We start from the raw sequence: 19,066 nt of genomic DNA on the forward strand, positions 1-19,066 counted from the left end.
TTTAAATATAGCGGCTAAATATTTAAATATAGCGGCTAAATATTTAAATATATATTTGTTATAGCAGATAAAGTATTTAATTATATATTTGTTATAGCGGCTAAATATTTAAATATAGCGGCTAAATATTTAAATATAGCGGCTAAATATTTAAATATATATTTGTTATAGCAGATAAAGTATTTAAATATATATTTGTTATAGCTGCTAAATATTTAAATATATATTTGTTATAGCAGATAAAGTATTTAAATATATATTTGTTATAGCGGCTAAATATTTAAATATAGCGGCTAAATATTTAAATATATATTTGTTATAGCAGATAAAGTATTTAATTATATATTTGTTATAGCGGCTAAAGTATTTAAAATATAATATTTGTTATAGCTGCTAAATATTTAATTATATATTTGTTATAGCTGCTTATTTAATTTATATATTTAAATATATATTTACTCTTAGCGGTGAAACAATTAATTATATATTTGTTTATAGCGGCTAGATATTTAATTTATATATTAGTTAGTTATAACTGCTAAATATTTAGCAGATAAAAAAATAATTTAATTATAGCGGCTAAATATTTGATTTATTATATTAGTTCTTAGCGGCGAAATTATTAATTGTATATTAGTTTTTAGCGGTGAAATTATTAATTATATATTAGTTCTCAATAGATAAGTATTTAATTATATATTTGCTATATTTGTATTTAGCGGAGATAAAGTATTTAATTATATATTTGATCTTAGCAGAGAAAATAATTTAATTTATATATTATTTGCTTATAATAGCAGAATAATTAATTTATATATTTGTTATAGCTGTTGTAGCTACTAAATAATTATAATTAATTATATATTTGTATTAGCAGATAAGATAATTTAATTTATATATTTGCTTATATATTTGTTTTTAGCGGCTAAAATATTTAATTTATATATTTGTTATAGCTGTTGTAGCTACTAAATAATTATAATTAATTATATATTTGTATTAGCAGATAAGATAATTTAATTTATATATTTGCTTATATATTTGTTTTTAGCGGCTAAAATATTTAATTTATATATTATTTGTTCTTAGCGGCGGAATAATTAATTTATATATTATTTGTTTTTAGCAGATAAGATGATTTAATTTATATAATATTTGTTTTTAACGGCCAAAATAATTTAATTTATATATTATTTGTTCTTAGCAGCTAAAATAATTTAATTTATATAATATTTGTTTATAGTAGGGCGAAATAATTTAATTTATATATTTGCTTATATATTAGTTATTTAGCGGCTAAAATAATTTAATTTATATATTTGTTCTTAGCAGCTAAAATAATTAATTATATAATGTTTGTTTATAGTAGGGCGAAATAATTTAATTATAATAGTGGTGATTTAAATTTTTATTGTAATTGTAGAATAAAGTAGTTATATATTAGTTATACGGCGGGGCTATAAAGTTTAATTAATTTTGCAGAAAAAAAAATAATTATATATAATATTGAATAATATATTTAAATTATATTAACTAATTGTTGTAATAGATTTTTACATTTGTAATATTTTAATATATTTTCTTTAGTTTCATAATCTGTGTGAAATCCAAGCTTTTTAAGATACATACAATCGCAATTAGTACTAAAGGTAAATGATGTAGGTATATTATATTTCTTTTCTAATAAATTAATTATAGACCATTTTTCGATTAATTTTTCAATTAAAACTCCTAAGTTATTTTTAAAAGGACTATAATTATCAGTAACTAATACTTCTGCAATTTTATCTTCACCTAAAGTTATATATTCTAATTTATTAAGATTTATATTATTTATAGTCGAATAAGAAGATACATATTTATATAATTTAATAGTTAAACCTAAGTCAACTAATTCATTATTTATTTTTTGTATTGCTTCTTGAATAACAGTTTTATTAAAATTATCTATATTTACACATTTTCCAGTATTATAATCTTCAGGTATTACATATAAGAAAAATCCGCTATTATTAAATTGATTTATAATATCTTTTTTAATTTTATTTAGATCATCGTTATTATAATCTGTAAATGATAATTTTATTACTTCTTTTGCATTATTTTCAATTGTTTCTGCATTTTTTTTATTTTTTGTATTAAAATCAGATACAAAAGCAAATTCATTATTATTGTTTTTATCATTTAAACCAATATAGAATTTTAAATTATATTTATTATTGTCGATCACACAAGTATTTGTCATTAAATGATTTTCATTACAGTAACAATAATCATTTATAGTTTCTTTTGGATCTTCTACTAAAATATATTTTATAATTTCCATTTTAATTATTTTTATTTAGTAAAAATAAATTCAAAACAATTATATTTAAGTAGCAAGATGATTATTTTTATATTAACCTTGTATTCAGTGATAATAGCAGTGTTTGAATAATTGGTAAATATTTAATTTATATATCTATAGAAAAAGTAGAAAAAAGATATACAGTAATAACATTACATTAGTGTTATCATTATTTGATCTTAGCGGTTAAAATAATTAATTATATATATTTGTTATAGCTGCTAAATATTTAATTTATATATTTGTTATAATTAGTTCTTAGTAGATTAAGTATTTAATTATAATGTTTGTTATAGTGAGGTGAAATAATTAATTATATATTAGTTCTTAGCAGATTAAGTATTTAATTAATTATATATTAGTTCTTAGCAGATAAATATTTAATTAATTATAATATTTGTTATAGTAAGGCGAAATAATTAATTATATATATTTGTTTTTAGCAGTTGGAATAATTAGTTATATATTTATTTTACTTAGTAAGTAAAATAATTTAGTTAAGTATTTAATTTATATATTTGTTTTTAGCAGTTAGATTATATATTTGTTATATTAGTTAGTTACTTACTAGATAATAGAGTAATTTAGAGTGGAGACATAATTAATTATAAAATTACATTTTATGTTATTACTAAATATTTTTTTTTATTGCTTCTTTTTGCGGTTTCTAAGCAGTGAAAAAAAATACATAGAGTAGTAAACTATGATAATTAAATTATATTATTTAAATTAAATTTAAATAATATGATTTAATTACTATAGTTTACTACGCTATGTAAGTTTTTTGGGTTTTAGTGGGTCAGTCCAAGTAAGATGAAAATTCATTTATATCATTTATAAATGTTGTAAATGAACGTATAAATTTATCGAATTTTTGATCACTATCTATATTATATCGCGCATTTTCGCATTGAAAGATTAAATAATCATACATTCTATCTTTTGGTTCACATTTTAAAACAGCATTATCTCCATAATAATTTTCACATGCTTCACATTTTGCCCAAATAATATGAGGTTTGATTGCTATAAAATGAATTCCATTATATAACACTCTGGCTTCATTATATTTAGTTTCAACATCCATTTTTCTTTAACGCTAAGTATAGTTAAACACTTAATTTATATTATAATTACCTAAATCAAATTTAAAAACATGTATTTATAAAAAAATAGCAAATTTATTTTCAAATTATACGTAGTGGTTAGCAGAAAAAATATCTACTATTCCACTACTCGTGTAATATTATATTATACTGATTTTTTATTTATATATATTTAAATATAAACTTATTAAAATTATAAATTCTAATACTTTTATATAGCTTTTAAATTTACTATATGCAGATAAATCAATATTACTTTCTTTTTTTAATAGTTTTAATAAAATATTAATTAATTATATATTAGTTATTAGCAGTTATAATTAATTATATATAGTTATTAGCAAAATAATTAATTATATATTAGTTATTAGCGGCTATAATTAATTATATATTAGTTATTAGCGGCTATAATTAATTATATATTAGTTATTAGCAGCTATAATTAATTATATATTAATTATTAACAGAATAATTTTATATATTAGTTATTAGCAAAATAAAATAATTGATTATAGTTTGCTATTTAGCTAGCAGAATTTATTAATTTTACTTTAATTGAAGAGAAAATAAAGCAAAAAAGAAGAGAGAGAAAAAAAAATTATATAGAGTAATAAATTATAATTATTAACTTAAATTATTTAAATTTTATTAAATATAATTTAAATTAATTATTATAATTTATTACTCTATATAATTTTTTTATAATAATGATTTATTCTTTAATTTTCTATAAGATAATAATTATATAAAATAGTTTTTAAAGTTTCTTTAGCGTCATTTATTATAGACAAATAAAAAGGAATAATTATTTTAGAATAGAAATTAAACGCTTCAATGTTATTTTTAATCATATTATAAACATGATTACATACTACTATATCTGGTTCATTTGGCATTACTACTTGAGGTATTCTTGGTCCGCATTGATAAGCTCCATCGCAGTTATTTTTCTCTTGTAACATATCGATATATTTTATCAGTAATTTTTTATCAGGTATATTTTCTATCATTTCTTCATGTTTTTGAATAAGAATATTTAAAACACAAGATATATCATCTGCAGCATCTTTATCTTCTTTTTTTAGTACTTCCAAGTATTCTAATAAGTAGTCTTTCTTTCCAGAGACAAGAACAGTTAGTAAATTGTTTTTGTCTAAAAACATTATAGCTGATTCGTGTATATTCATTTTCAACTTATAAATGAGAATAGCAAGTATTATTAAAAACACTTAATTTTATATTATAATTATTGTAAGTAAAACATAAAAAAGATGATATATAAATAAATACTAAATTTACTTCAATTTAATTATTTTTTTTTATTGTTTTTTAATAATGTTAGCTTAAAATGAATATTTATTAAAAAAATAATAAAATTCTGGTAATAAATTTTTAGCGTGAAATTCTTTGCTAATTTTAGTATATTCATTGTATATATATTATAACAATTATCACTAAGATGTGTAATTAAAATACATTTAATTTATGTTTATAATATTTATTATAAAATACATTCTTTATAGCTAAGTAATTAAACACTTAACTCAAATTATAATTATTATTTAAATAAAATTAAAAAAATTTATTTATAAAAAAAAATAATAAATTTACTTCTAATTAATAATTTTTATTAAATAATATATAAAATAGATTATACTTTGTTATTATAAATGAAAAATAGAACTTCTAATAATTTTTTTTTATAATTAATTAAATATTTTATAGTAATATTAACAATAATTAATATATATGTAATAAGTTAAAGTTAAATAAACGCTTTTATTATTTATTTAAGCAATATATAAAATATCTATATTATTTGTCTTTATTATATTTAATTCTATTTCTTATTTATAAAATATTTTTTATATTGATTATGTAGTAATTTAATAAAATAAATTATTATATAGTATTTTTATTCTGATTTTAATAAAGTAAATAAATAGAATATATTTTTGATATTTAAAATTAAATATAAAAAATATTAATTATTTTAAATATTATTAATAAATAATAATGTATAAATCTTTAAAAAATATTTATGAAATATGTGATAAATGTAAAATTTTAAAATCTCTTAGTTGTTATTGCGACTATCATAATAATAAAATAAAAAAAATTATTAATAATGAAATAAAATATAAAAAATGTAAATATTGTGATATTGATTATGATAATGTTAAACATTTATTATCTTGCAGCAAAAATATTATAAATATTAATAATGATTTTTATGACAAAATAGAAAAAAAATTATATTATGATACAAATAAAAAAGAATATATATTATGTTTTGAAGAAAATCATATATAAATTTTTGTTTATAAAATAATAAATTATATATTTATTATTATTATTTAATTATAAGATAATATAAAAAATATAAATAATATTTTTAATTTTAAAATAAATTTCTTATAAACAAAAAAATATATATATATTAATAATTTTAATATTTTAAGTGAATTAATTATTTAAAATATTAAAATTATTAATATATATATATTTTTTTTTGTTATTTTTTTTTTGTTATTTTTTTTTGTTATTTTTTTTTTTGTTATTTATTTTTTGTTATTTATTTTTGTTATTTATTTTTAATAATTTATGCCTTAACTCTTTAATTATATATTTTAAATTAGAGATAATATTACTATTTTTAAGTTTTTCTAATTTGCCAGATATATCATTCAAATCGCATTTATAATTATTTCCTTTTATATAATTTAAAAGATTTTCTATATTATTATTCAGATACATTATAAAGTTTTCATAATTATTTAAATATTTATTATTTTCAGTTTCGCCCAATTCTATATTAAAATTATAAAAATATTGTCCAGTTGAATTATTTTCACATTCATCATCAGGAATATAAAATTTTAATCTTATACAAGAAATTTCTTTTTTTTCACCTTTTCCATTATTACGTCTTAATGGAAAAATAGAATGTATACAATTTAAATTGCAATTAGGATAATTATCATCTGATAAATAAAATAATAATATTTTAGTTAGAATTATGTTAATTAATTCTTTAAAATTTGAATGCTTGTGTATTTTTTTATCTAAATCATTATTATCTTTACTATCTACATTAATAATTATTGAATTTTCTTCTATCATTTTTTCAGTTTCAGTTTTCATAATCTCTTCACTAACAATTTCTTTTATTTTGTTGAAAAATTTTTGTTGATTTTCATTTAAAAGATTTTCTTTACTTTGCATTTTCTGATTTCTTAATAAGAAATTAAAACAATTAAGTTTAATATTCTTATTGTTAAGAGCTTTATTTTTTAAATAAATAAAACCCTAAATTCAAATAAATAAACATGTTTTATATCTTATAATTAAGCAAAAAAATACAATATTTTTATAGAAATTAATTATTAGTTAACTGTTATTAATTTTATTTTAATTTAATTTTTTCTGCGATTAAATAAAAATATATATAATTTATTTGATTATTTATATAAATTAATAAAAAATGAATATTAATTTTAAATATAATTTATATGATTGCAATAACTTAAGTTATATAGATAATAATAATAAAAATTATCTTTATTTATTATTTATACATCCTAAAAAAGAAGATACTAATAATATTGAAAATTATTATAATAATATAAAATGCAATAATATCGAAGAATTTAATAAATGTTTAAATTATTATATGTTAAATAAAATAGATATTAATTTATTAAGAAAAAAAATAATAACTGATATTAATAATAATTATAATTTATTTATTATAAAAATTAAACTAGGAGATAATTATATTTCAGATAGTACAAACAATAACAATTATTATAAAATAATAATTAATGATGATATATTAGATGAAAATTCTAATGTAAAACAAATTTTTTATAATTTAAATAGAAATACCTTTTTAGCAGGTATAAATATAAAAATTAATATTGTTGATTATTTTGTGAAAAATGAAGGCGATGATGAAAATGATTATTATTTCTGCGATAATTTCTGCAAAGTAAATAAAAATTATGATTTTATAGAAATAGGTAATTATTCTATAAATAATAAAGCAAATAATATTTTACATTTTAATAATAAATTCAATAATGAAGATTTTACATTATTTAGTATTATTGTAAATATTATGTGTTTAAGTAATTATAGTAAATTTTATGAAAAAACAGAATTAGTTAATTTTGTGAAAAATATAATATGTGATAGTCTAAATTAATATTTATTTAAGTAAAATTATAATATATATATTTTTTTACTATCTATTAAATTTGATTATATTAAATTTAATTATAAATATGAATAATAATACTAATTATATTCATGAATTTGGTGGAAGATTAAATATTGATAATTGTTCTTCATATTGTAATGAATTAAAAGATTATAAATCTTTCGTATATAAATTAGGATTTATTAGTAAAGAAAATTTTAATATTAATATAAATCTTGACTATATAGATTTCGGTGATAAAGACGATCTTGTTATATTATTTAATATTATAGAAAATATATTTAATAATTATTATATATATATTTATAAAGAATGGATTTTTGATTTAAATGATATTAATACACAAAAAAATAATATTAAAGATGATAATTTTACTTTAGAAATTTTAATTAATGATTTCCAATCTGGTAAATCAAATGAATTTAAAAGTATAATATATATATTAATAGAAATAATAAAATTTAATAAATTAAGATTAAAAACATCTCCAATAATACTAATAACTGCTTTTAATAAAGAAGATTATCATAAATCGTCTTTTAATAATATATATGAAAAATGTTTAAAAGATAACAAATATATTGATTTACATAATATTATAAAATTAAATTTAACACCACTAGTATTGTTTGAAGAAGAGCGTAATAATATTAAATTTTATAATAATATTATTAAAGGTATTAAAAAAAAAAGACCTAATGATATGAGTTTATTTAATATTATAAGTACTTTAATTTTAACAAAAATAAATATTAATAAAAATACTTATAATCGTGAAAGACTAATGATAAAAGACATAATTATAGAATATTTAAGAAAATTATCATAAAAAATATATAAACAACTAAAATAAATAAATATTTTTTTCTGCTAAAATTAATTTAGCGAAAAATATTTAATTGTATTTTTTTTTGTTAGATTATAAATAAAAAATAATAATTGAATTTATTATATTTTTTTTTTATTATATCTTATCTATTTTGATTTAATTACTTCTATATAAAATAATCACGTAATAATAATAATTATATATATATAAAAAAAAATTAAAAAATGCTAAAAAATAAAAAAAATAAATACACTTATAATTGTTATAAAATTAATGATATAATAGAATCTAATTCATTATATGATTTTGATTTGATATGTAATAAAAAGAAAAATAAACAGAAAAAAGTAAATAATATTAATTTTTATTTTAATAATAAATTTGCTAAGAAAAAAAAATTATATAATAAATATAATAACTTGCAGATAATAGAAACAAACAAATTAAATTTATTATTATATATTATTATAACACAGCAAATATTATATTAATTTAGGTTAATAAATATTTTTTTTCTTATTTTATTGTTTATAAAACTATTATAAAAAAATAAATATTTAATATTTATTTTTTTTTTTATATATTTTTTTTTTACACTATAGTTACTTTACTTTTAATAGTAGTCTTGGTAGAATTTTTTTTCATTCCTAGTAAAATTATTTTTTCTTTATTTAAATATTTTTCTTTATTTAGATATTTTTCTTTATAATTATAATACCATTTTATAATATATCTAATTATAAATGCAGCTGTTATTGTTAATATAATAGTACTTATTAATAATATTAATATAATTACTGAAAAAATTCCCCAATTATTAGGATCTAATTTTTTTACTTCTTCTTTAATGTATTTATTTATTATATATTCAAAAGCAGCATTACTTTTACCATTACCTATTAATGTTATATTATTTATATCTAGATACTCAAAAAGAACATTAACATCGTAATAAGGCATTTTAATATATTTTCTATTAATAAATATAAATAGAAAAATCAAACAGAAGTATATATTATTATATAGTATTTAAACACATGATGATATACTACCACTTTCATACCCGGAATCATTATTTTTATTGTTTTTATATATACAATTATATAATATTATATTTATTCTAATTAAGATTACTAACATTAAAACAAATATAAGTATACCTATACCTGCAAATAATATAATTACTCCTGCGTACAAATTTGAAGGAGCGTAATAATAAGGATATTGAAAATGTTGTCCTGGATAAACAGTATCATATAGTTTAATACAAAATGCTGCCACTAATAATCCTATAAGAGATATTATTAAAAGTATAAAAACTATTTTGCTTTTTAATATATATACGATATATGATATAAATCTTATTAATGAGTTTCTTTTCTGTTTGTATTCTACTATTACAATATAAGCAATTGAGAAAACTAAATTAATTACAAAAGCAGAAACTAGAGAAATTATTATTAATAATATTAATAAATCTTTATCTATTTCTACTGCGGTTTTACCAACAGCTTTTGGTGCTAATGTAGTTGTTAAATTCATTGCTGATTTAATTTAAAATATTAAAATATTGAGGTATTTTTTGATATTATTATTTATTTAAATATTTAGTAGTAAAATCAAAACAGAATATATATATAAATATAAACTTTAGCAGAAAAAAAATATATATATGTTTTTTTTGTTAATTTAATTTATTATTTATTATAAATGGAAGTAATAACATATAATAAAATTCTGTATTTTTATTAATATAATAATATATAATAAATACTAATATAAAATATATAATTGCGATAATTATAACAATTATTTCATTACTATTATTTAATAATAGTATAAGAGATATTATTAAAAGTATAAAAACTATTTTACTTTTTAATATATATAGAATATATAATATAAATCTCGTTAATAATTTTTTTTCTGTTTCTATCATCTTTATCGCTATATAAACAATTGAGCAAATTAAATTAAATACAAAAGCAGAAATTATAGAAATTATTACTATTAATATTAATAAAAATTTATTCATTTCAAATACAGTTTTACTAATTATTTTTAGTTATATAATCTGATATAAAATATTTAAACATTTAAATATTTCAGTGTTTAAATATTTAAACAATATAATCAAAATAAAATATATATATAAATTCTAGCAGAAAAAAAATATATATATATATTTTTTTTTATATTTAATTTATCTAAATAATATAATATATATTAAAATTTATTATTTTTGTTTTTTACCAAACACTATAACATACAATTAATAATAATATAATTAATATAATTTCAATAATAATAATAATAGCTATTATGCTGTTATCATTAATTATTTCTTGAGCTTTAGTTAAAATTTCTATTGTAAAATTAACATACGAATGATTATATTTATTTTGTATTGTTGTTAGCGGTTTATCTGTATTAAAAATAATCATTTTAAATATATTATATTATTATATTATAATATAATATATTATAATATTATGTTTGTATTTTTATATACTAATTATTTAAAATCAAAAAGATAAATATTTAAAAGTTTTTATTTTTTTTCTATTAAGTAACTCCGCAGTAAAAAACTAATAAATACGATTATTTAGCCAAAAGAAAAGATTTATTAACTCATAAGTACCATACTAAATATATAATTAATTATATATTAACACTAAATATATAATTAATTATATATTTAGTATGGTATTTATATTTTTTTTGTTTGTATGTAAATTTTTTTAACATTTATGTAAATTAAATTACATTTTTGTATTTTTCTGCACAAATGTAATTTAATTTACACAAATGTAATTTTAAGTTGCACAAATGTAATTTAATTTACACAAATGTAATTTTAAGTTGCACAAATGTAATTTAATTTGCACAAATGTAATTTTAAGTTGCACATAATTTACACAAATGTAATTTTAATTTGCACAAATGTAATTTAATTTACACAAATGTAATTTTAAGTTGCACAAATGTAATTTAATTTACACAAATGTAATTTTAAGTTGCACAAATGTAATTTAATTTGCACAAATGTAATTTTAAGTTGCACATAATTTACACAAATGTAATTTTAATTTGCACAAATGTAATTTAATTTACACAAATGTAATTTTAAGTTGCACAAATGTAATTTAATTTACACAAATGTAATTTTAAGTTGCACAAATGTAATTTAATTTGCACAAATGTAATTTTAAGTTGCACATAATTTACACAAATGTAATTTTAATTTGCACAAATGTAATTTAATTTACACAAATGTAATTTTAAGTTGCACAAATGTAATTTAATTTGCACAAATGTAATTTTAAGTTGCACAAATGTAATTTAATTTGCACAAATGTAATTTTAAGTTGCACATAATTTACACAAATGTAATTTTAATTTGCACAAATGTAATTTAATTTACACAAATGTAATTTTAAGTTGCACAAATGTAATTTAATTTGCACAAATGTAATTTTAAGTTGCACAAATGTAATTTAATTTGCACAAATGTAATTTTAAGTTGCACATAATTTACACAAATGTAATTTTAATTTGCACAAATGTAATTTAATTTACACAAATGTAATTTTAAGTTGCACATAATTTACACAAATGTAATTTTAATTTGCACAAATGTAATTTAATTTACACAAATGTAATTTTAAGTTGCACAAATGTAATTTTAAGTTGCACATAATTTACACAAATGTAATTTTAATTTGCACAAATGTAATTTAATTTACACAAATGTAATTTTAAGTTGCACATAATTTGCACAAATGTAATTTAATTTACACAAATGTAATTTTAAGTTGCACATAATTTACACAAATGTAATTTTAATTTGCACAAATGTAATTTAATTTACACAAATGTAATTTTAAGTTGCACAAATGTAATTTAATTTGCACAAATGTAATTTTAAGTTGCACATAATTTACACAAATGTAATTTTAATTTGCACAAATGTAATTTAATTTACACAAATGTAATTTTAAGTTGCACAAATGTAATTTAATTTGCACAAATGTAATTTTAAGTTGCACAAATGTAATTTAATTTGCACAAATGTAATTTTAAGTTGCACATAATTTACACAAATGTAATTTTAATTTGCACAAATGTAATTTAATTTACACAAATGTAATTTTAAGTTGCACAAATGTAATTTAATTTGCACAAATGTAATTTTAAGTTGCACAAATGTAATTTAATTTGCACAAATGTAATTTTAAGTTGCACATAATTTACACAAATGTAATTTTAATTTGCACAAATGTAATTTAATTTACACAAATGTAATTTTAAGTTGCACATAATTTACACAAATGTAATTTTAATTTGCACAAATGTAATTTAATTTACACAAATGTAATTTTAAGTTGCACAAATGTAATTTAATTTACACAAATGTAATTTTAAGTTGCACAAATGTAATTTTAAGTTGCACAAATGTAATTTTAAGTTGCACATAATTTACACAAATGTAATTTTAATTTGCACAAATGTAATTTAATTTACACAAATGTAATTTTAAGTTGCACAAATGTAATTTAATTTACACAAATGTAATTTTAAGTTGCACATAATTTACACAAATGTAATTTTAATTTGCACAAATGTAATTTAATTTACACAAATGTAATTTTAAGTTGCACAAATGTAATTTTAAGTTGCACATAATTTACACAAATGTAATTTTAATTTGCACAAATGTAATTTAATTTACACAAATGTAATTTTAAGTTGCACAAATGTAATTTAATTTGCACAAATGTAATTTAATTTACACAAATGTAATTTTAAGTTGCACAAATGTAATTTAATTTACACAAATGTAATTTTAAGTTGCACAAATGTAATTTTAAGTTGCACAAATGTAATTTTAAGTTGCACATAATTTACACAAATGTAATTTTAATTTGCACAAATGTAATTTAATTTACACAAATGTAATTTTAAGTTGCACAAATGTAATTTAATTTACACAAATGTAATTTTAAGTTGCACATAATTTACACAAATGTAATTTTAATTTGCACAAATGTAATTTAATTTACACAAATGTAATTTTAAGTTGCACAAATGTAATTTTAAGTTGCACATAATTTACACAAATGTAATTTTAATTTGCACAAATGTAATTTAATTTACACAAATGTAATTTTAAGTTGCACAAATGTAATTTAATTTGCACAAATGTAATTTAATTTACACAAATGTAATTTTAAGTTGCACAAATGTAATTTAATTTGCACAAATGTAATTTTAAGTTGCACAAATGTAATTTTAAGTTGCACAAATGTAATTTTAAGTTGCACAAATGTAATTTAATTTGCACAAATGTAATTTTAAGTTGCACAAATGTAATTTTAAGTTGCACAAATGTAATTTTAAGTTGCACATAATTTACACAAATGTAATTTTAATTTGCATAAATGTAATTTTAATTAGCACAAATGTAATTTAATTTACACAAATGTAATTTTAAGTTGTACAAATGTAATTTAATTTGCACAAATGTAATTTTAAGTTGCACAAATGTAATTTACAAAAAAAAATATACATACTAAATATATTTATTAATATAACTTAATTAATAATTTAATATCTATATTATGTATTTAATTCAATAAAAAAATATTAATATATTTACTCATTATTTATATTTAACTTATTATTCAATAAAAATATTTAATTATATTAACTATTAGCAGTATAAATATTTAATTTCTTGTTCACTAAACAACAAATTACTATTAATATATTATATATTTATTTTTAGTAAACAAAAATAATCTAATTATATATTTGTTATTTAGCCGGCAAAATAATTAATTTAACTGTAAATAATTTAATTATTTTATATTTGTTATTTTTTTTACTGCCGAATAATTTTAGCAAATAAGATAATTTAATTTATATATCTGTTCTTAGCAGATAAAATATTTAATTATATGTTTATTATTTAACCGCTAAAATAATTTATATATATATATATTTGTTATTAGCCGCTAAAATAATTTAATTATATATTTGTTTAATTATATGTTTATTATTTAACCGCTAAAATAATTTATATATATATATTTGTTATTAGCCGCTAAAATAATTTAATTATATATTTGTGTAATTATATGTTTATTATTTAACCGCTAAAATAATTTATATATATATATTTGTTATTAGCCGCTAAAATAATTTAATTATATATTTGTTTAATTGCTAAATAATTAATTATATATATTTATTATAACTGCTAAATAATTAATTATATATATTTGTATTAGCAGATAAAGTATTTAATTATACATTTGTTATAACTGCTAAATAATTAATTATATATTTGTTATAGCTGCTAAATATTTAATTATATATTTGTTATAACTGCTAAATATTTAATTATATATATTTATTATAATTGTTAAGTAATTAATTATATATATCTGTATTAGTAGATAAAGTATTTAATTATACATTTGTTATAACTGCTAAATATTTAATTATATATATTTGTTATAACGGCTAAATATTTAATTATATATTTAATTATATATATTTGTTATAACTGCTAAATATTTAATTATATATTTAATTATATATATTTGTTATAAATGCTAAATATTTAATTATATATTTAATTATATATATTTGTTATAACTGCTAAATATTTAATTATATATTTATATTAACTGCTAAATATTTAATTATATATTTGTTATAGCCGCTAAGTAATTAATTATATATTTATTATAGCCGCTAAATATTTAATTATATATTTATATTAACTGCTAAATATTTAATTATATATTTGTTATAGCCGCTAAGTAATTAATTATATATTTATTATATCCGCTAAATATTTAATTATATATATTTATTATAACTGTTTAAGTAATTAATTATATATATCTGTATTAGCAGATAAAGTATTTAATTATATATTTGTTATAACTGCTAAATATTTAATTATATATTAGTTATAACTGCTAAATATTTAATTATATATATTTATTATAACTGTTTAAGTAATTAATTATATATATCTGTATTAGCAGATAAAGTATTTAATTATATATTTGTTATAACTGCTAAATATTTAATTATATATATTTATTATAACTGTTAAGTAATTAATTATATATTTGTTATAGCCGCTAAGTAATTAATTATATATATCTGTATTAGCAGATAAAGTATTTAATTATATATATCTGTATTAGCAGATAAAGTATTTAATTATATATTTTTTTTTAGCGGCAAATAATTAATTATATATTTAATTATATATTTGTTTTTAGCGGCAAATAATTAATTATATATTTAAATATTAGCAAATAAAGTATTTAATTATATATTTGTTAGCCGCTAAATAATTAATTATATATTTGTATTAGGCAAAAGTATTTAATTATATATACTTGTTATAACTGCTAAATATTTAATTATATATATCTGTTATAGCAGCTAAATATTTAATTATATATTTGTTATAACTGCTAAATAATTAATTATATATTTGTATTAGCAGATAAAGTATTTAATTATATATTTGTTATAACTGCTAAATATATAATTATATATATTTGTTAGCCGCTAAATAATTAATTATATATTTGTTATAACTGCTAAATATTTAATTATATATATTTGTTATAACTGCTAAATATTTAATTATATATATTTGTATTAGCAGATAAAGTATTTAATTATATATTTGTTAGCCGCTAAATAATTAATTATATATTTGTATTAGGCAAAAGTATTTAATTATATATACTTGTTATAACTGCTAAATATTTAATTATATATATCTGTTATAGCAGCTAAATATTTAATTATATATTTGTTATAACTGCTAAATATTTAATTATATATTTATATTAGTAGATAAAGTATTTAATTATATATACTTGTTATAACTGCTAAATATTTAATTATATATATCTGTTATAGCCGCTAAATATTTAATTATATATTTGTTATAACTGCTAAATATTTAATTATATATTTGTTATAGCCAGTAAATAATTAATTATATATATTTGTTTTTGACGGTAAAAAATTAATTATATATTTGTTATAGCTGCTAAATATTTAATTATATATACTTGTTATAACTGCTAAATATTTAATTATATATTTGTATTAGGCAGATAAGTATTTAATTATATATTTGTTAGCCGCTAAATATTTAATTATATATTTGTATTAGGCAGATAAAGTATTTAATTATATATATATATTTGTTAGCTGCTAAATAATTAATTATATATTTATTATAGCTGCTAAATAATTAATTATATATTTAATTATATATATTTGTATTAGCGAATAAAGTATTTAATTTTATATATATTTGTTAGCTGCTAAATAATTAATTATATATTTGTTATAGATGCTAAATAATTAATTATATATTTAATTATATATATTTGTATTTAGCAGAGATAAAGTATTTAATTATATATTTATATAAGTAGATAAAGTATTTAATTATATATATTTGTTATAACTGCTAAATAACTAATTATATATATTTGTATTAGCAGATAAAGTATTTAATTATATAATTAATTATATATTTGTTATAGATGCTAAATAATTAATTATATATTTAATTATATATATTTGTATTTAGCAGAGATAAAGTATTTAATTATATATTTATATTAGCAGATAAAGTATTTAATTATATATATTTGTTATAACTGCTAAATAACTAATTATATATATTTGTATTAGCAGATAAAGTATTTAATTATATAATTAATTATATATTTGTTATAGATGCTAAATAATTAATTTTATATTTAATTATATATATTTGTATTTAGCAGAGATAAAGTATTTAATTATATATTTATATTAGTAGATAAAGTATTTAATTATATATATTTGTTATAACTGCTAAATAACTAATTATATATATTTGTATTAGCAGATAAAGTATTTAATTATATAATTAATTATATATTTGTTATAGATGCTAAATAATTAATTATATATTTAATTATATATATTTGTATTTAGCAGAGATAAAGTATTTAATTATATATTTATATTAGCAGATAAAGTATTTAATTATATATATTTGTTATAACTGCTAAATAACTAATTATATATATTTGTATTAGCAGATAAAGTATTTAATTATATAATTAATTATATATTTGTTAGCCGTTAAAATAATTAATTATATATTTGTTATTAGCGGCTAAATATTTAATTATATATTTTTTTTTTTAGCGGTAAACAATTAATTATATATTTAATTATATATTGGTTATAACTGCTAAATAATTAATTATATATTTGTTATTAGCGGCTAAATATTTAATTATATATTTAATTATATATATCTGTATTAGCAGATAAAGTATTTAATTATATATTTGTTATAGCTACTAAATATTTAATTATATATATTTGTTTTTAGCGGCAAAAATTAATTATATATATCTGTATTAGCAGATAAAGTATTTAATTATATATATATTTATATTAGCAGATAAAGTATTTAATTATATATTTGTTATAGCTGCTAAATATTTAATTATATATTTGTTATAGCCACTAAATAATTAATTATATATTTGTATTAGTAGATAAAGTATTTAATTATATATACTTGTTATAACTGCTAAATAATTAATTAATATATTTAATTATATATTTGTATTATAGCTGCTAAATATTTAATTATATATATTTGTATTAGTGGAGATAAAGTATTTAATTATAGCCGCTAAATAATTAATTATATATATTTGTATTAGTAAATAAGTATTTAATTATAGCGGCAAACAATTAATTATATATATTTGTATTAGTGGAGATAAAGTATTTAATTATAGCGGCTAAATATTTAAATGTATATTTGTTAGCGGCTAAATATTTAATTTATATATTTGTTAGTTATAACTGCTAAATATTTAGCAGATAAAAAAATAATTTAATTATAGCGGCTAAATATTTAAATATATATTTGTTATAACGGCTAAATATTTAAATATAGCGGCTAAATATTTAAATATATATTTGTTATAGCAGATAAAGTATTTAATTATATATTTGTTATAGCGGCTAAATATTTAAATATAGCGGCTAAATATTTAAATATAGCGGCTAAATATTTAAATATATATTTGTTATAGCAGATAAAGTATTTAATTATATATTTGTTATAGCGGCTAAATATTTAAATATAGCGGCTAAATATTTAAATATATATTTGTTATAACAGATAAAGTATTTAATTATATATTTGTTATAGCGGCTAAAGTATTTAAAATATAATATTTGTTATAGCTGCTAAATATTTAATTATATATTTATATATTAGTAGATAAAGTATTTAAATATATATTTGTTATAGCGGCTAAAGTATTTAAATATAATATTTGTTATAGCTGCTAAATATTTAATTATATATTTGTTATAGCAGATAAAGTATTTAAATATATATTTGTTCTTAGTGGCGAATAATTAATTATATATTTATATATTAGCAGATAAAGTATTTAAATATATATTTGTTATAGCTGCTTATTTAATTT

The 19,066-nt window shown here is 15.8% G+C and overlaps 1 protein-coding gene and 1 long non-coding RNA gene across 20 annotated transcripts in view; one reads left to right on the top strand and one right to left on the bottom strand.

Moving 5' to 3' along the window:
* LOC149876383 (uncharacterized) overlaps positions 1-19,066 on the bottom strand; it is a 73,561-nt gene that overhangs the window by 10,992 nt on the left and 43,503 nt on the right. Inside the window, exon 2 of one of the 2 annotated variants that reach the window (XR_016448748.1) lies at positions 4,425-4,606. The exons of the other annotated variant lie outside the window; for it this stretch is intronic. This is a non-coding gene — a long non-coding RNA (uncharacterized LOC149876383). Of the gene's footprint in view, positions 1-4,424; positions 4,607-19,066 lie in introns of those variants that run through there. 2 annotated transcript variants of the gene reach the window in all.
* The window catches only part of LOC149876384 (uncharacterized), a 264,010-nt gene that overhangs the window by 9,510 nt on the left and 235,434 nt on the right, over positions 1-19,066 (top strand). For 15 of the 18 annotated variants that reach the window (XR_016448738.1, XR_016448737.1, XR_016448739.1 and 12 more), the window contains exon 1: positions 4,139-4,447. The exons of 1 other annotated variant lie outside the window; for it this stretch is intronic. The gene's annotated coding sequence lies outside the window, so the exon portion shown is untranslated. Of the gene's footprint in view, positions 1-4,138; positions 4,448-4,538; positions 4,588-19,066 lie in introns of those variants that run through there. 2 more of the 18 variants (XM_090075446.1, XM_090075437.1) reach the window with 1 other exon arrangement.

The sequence above is a fragment of the Hydra viridissima genome, unplaced genomic scaffold (genome assembly GCF_058129835.1).
Source record: "Hydra viridissima isolate aposymbiotic clone 2 unplaced genomic scaffold, HvirCarnegie_v1 scaffold_21, whole genome shotgun sequence".
Lineage (NCBI taxonomy): Eukaryota > Metazoa > Cnidaria > Hydrozoa > Anthoathecata > Hydridae > Hydra > Hydra viridissima.